This window comes from Styela clava, unplaced genomic scaffold (genome assembly GCF_964204865.1).
Source record: "Styela clava unplaced genomic scaffold, kaStyClav1.hap1.2 HAP1_SCAFFOLD_193, whole genome shotgun sequence".
NCBI lineage: Eukaryota > Metazoa > Chordata > Ascidiacea > Stolidobranchia > Styelidae > Styela > Styela clava.
Window position 1 is genome coordinate 15,001 of NW_027556591.1, and position 2,500 is coordinate 17,500.

Consider the following 2,500-nt stretch of genomic DNA (forward strand, 5'->3'; position numbering starts at 1 on the left):
TGCAAGCATACTAACCTAACCCTAGGTAAGGCATGTCAGAGCGAAAGACAGTAATTTCGAATGAGCCAAGAAAGAGCGGTGCGGGGCCGGGCGGAGCGCACCCTTTTCTCGGTGGCTGGCGGGCGAGAGAGTGCTGCGTCGCCGGCATCGGCGTCGAAAGAAGCCGAGCCGAAAAAAGTTAAAGTACAAACGTGCAAGCATACTAACCTAACCCTAGGTAAGGCATGTCAGAGCGAAAGACAGTAATTTCGAATGAGCCAAGAAAGAGCGGTGCGGGGCCGGTCGGAGCGCACCCTTTTCTCGGTGGCTGGCGGGCGAGAGAGTGCTGCGTCGCCGGCATCGGCGTCGAAAGAAGCCGAGCCGAAAAAAGTTAAAGTACAAACGTGCAAGCATACTAACCTAACCCTAGGTAAGGCATGTCAGAGCGAAAGACAGTAATTTCGAATGAGCCAAGAAAGAGCGGTGCGGGGCCGGTCGGAGCGCACCCTTTTCTCGGTGGCTGGCGGGCGAGAGAGTGCTGCGTCGCCGGCATCGGCGTCGAAAGAAGCCGAGCCGAAAAAAGTTAAAGTACAAACGTGCAAGCATACTAACCTAACCCTAGGTAAGGCATGTCAGAGCGAAAGACAGTAATTTCGAATGAGCCAAGAAAGAGCGGTGCGGGGCCGGGCGGAGCGCACCCTTTTCTCGGTGGCTGGCGGGCGAGAGAGTGCTGCGTCGCCGGCATCGGCGTCGAAAGAAGCCGAGCCGAAAAAAGTTAAAGTACAAACGTGCAAGCATACTAACCTAACCCTAGGTAAGGCATGTCAGAGCGAAAGACAGTAATTTCGAATGAGCCAAGAAAGAGCGGTGCGGGGCCGGTCGGAGCGCACCCTTTTCTCGGTGGCTGGCGGGCGAGAGAGTGCTGCGTCGCCGGCATCGGCGTCGAAAGAAGCCGAGCCGAAAAAAGTTAAAGTACAAACGTGCAAGCATACTAACCTAACCCTAGGTAAGGCATGTCAGAGCGAAAGACAGTAATTTCGAATGAGCCAAGAAAGAGCGGTGCGGGGCCGGTCGGAGCGCACCCTTTTCTCGGTGGCTGGCGGGCGAGAGAGTGCTGCGTCGCCGGCATCGGCGTCGAAAGAAGCCGAGCCGAAAAAAGTTAAAGTACAAACGTGCAAGCATACTAACCTAACCCTAGGTAAGGCATGTCAGAGCGAAAGACAGTAATTTCGAATGAGCCAAGAAAGAGCGGTGCGGGGCCGGTCGGAGCGCACCCTTTTCTCGGTGGCTGGCGGGCGAGAGAGTGCTGCGTCGCCGGCATCGGCGTCGAAAGAAGCCGAGCCGGAAAAAGTTAAAGTACAAACGTGCAAGCATACTAGCCTAACCCTAGGTAAGGCATGTCAGAGCGAAAGACAGTAATTTCGAATGAGCCAAGAAAGAGCGGTGCGGGGCCGGTCGGAGCGCACCCTTTTCTCGGTGGCTGGCGGGCGAGAGAGTGCTGCGTCGCCGGCATCGGCGTCGAAAGAAGCCGAGCCGAAAAAAGTTAAAGTACAAACGTGCAAGCATACTAACCTAACCCTAGGTAAGGCATGTCAGAGCGAAAGACAGTAATTTCGAATGAGCCAAGAAAGAGCGGTGCGGGGCCGGGCGGAGCGCACCCTTTTCTCGGTGGCTGGCGGGCGAGAGAGTGCTGCGTCGCCGGCATCGGCGTCGAAAGAAGCCGAGCCAAAAAAAGTTAAAGTACAAACGCGATGCTAATGAGCGAGCCGTTGTCTCGACTAATATGTAGGGGGCGTTCGATCGAGCGTCTGGCTTGAGCGCTTGTCGGCCTAGCAGAACGGTCGCATTGTTATGCCCGGGTTTTAGGCACCGCTGCAGGCGGCCGGCAGAGCTCTTGTTTGTGCGAAACTGAATGGATCGAGCCCGAGAGAGGGCGAGCAAAGAAAAAACGCAAATCGCTCCGCCTGGCACTGCCGGCGAGGGCGTGGACGTCGCGGCCAGCGACTGTCGAAGCTGAGTACGGCCGCAGGCGATCGCCTCGGTCTTAAACGAATGCGACGAGCACGCGCCGGGCGGCCCAGCAAGGGCCGAGCGCAGCTGTCGCAGCTATCTGGTTGATCCTGCCAGTAGTGATATGCTTGTCTCAAAGATTAAGCCATGCAGGTGCAAGTACGAGTTCTCGTAAAGCGAAACTGCGAATGGCTCATTAAATCAGTCTTGGTTTATTTGGTCTCGTAAGCGAAGTGGATAACTGTGGTAATTCTAGAGCTAATACATGCATTAAGCGCCGACTTCGGGAGGCGCGCTTTTATCAGATCAAAACCGACCGGGTTCGTCCTGTGACGTTTGATGACTCTGGATAACCACGCGGATCGTACGGTCTCTGCACCGACGACGTATCATTCAAGTGTCTGCCCTATCAACTGTCGAAGGTACGCTACGTGCCTACCTTTGTGATAACGGGTAACGGGGAATCAGGGTTCGATTCCGGAGAGGGAGCCTGAGAAACGGCTACCACATC

At 55.8% G+C, this 2,500-nt stretch overlaps 1 non-coding gene across 1 annotated transcript in view; it reads left to right on the forward strand.

Annotated features, from left to right (window-relative positions):
• Positions 1-2,086: 2,086 nt before the first annotated feature.
• LOC144419108 (small subunit ribosomal RNA) overlaps positions 2,087-2,500 on the forward strand; it is a 1,810-nt gene continuing 1,396 nt past the window's right edge. The window contains exon 1 of the ribosomal RNA XR_013473853.1: positions 2,087-2,500. This exon is cut by the window's right edge and continues 1,396 nt beyond it. This is a non-coding gene — a ribosomal RNA (small subunit ribosomal RNA).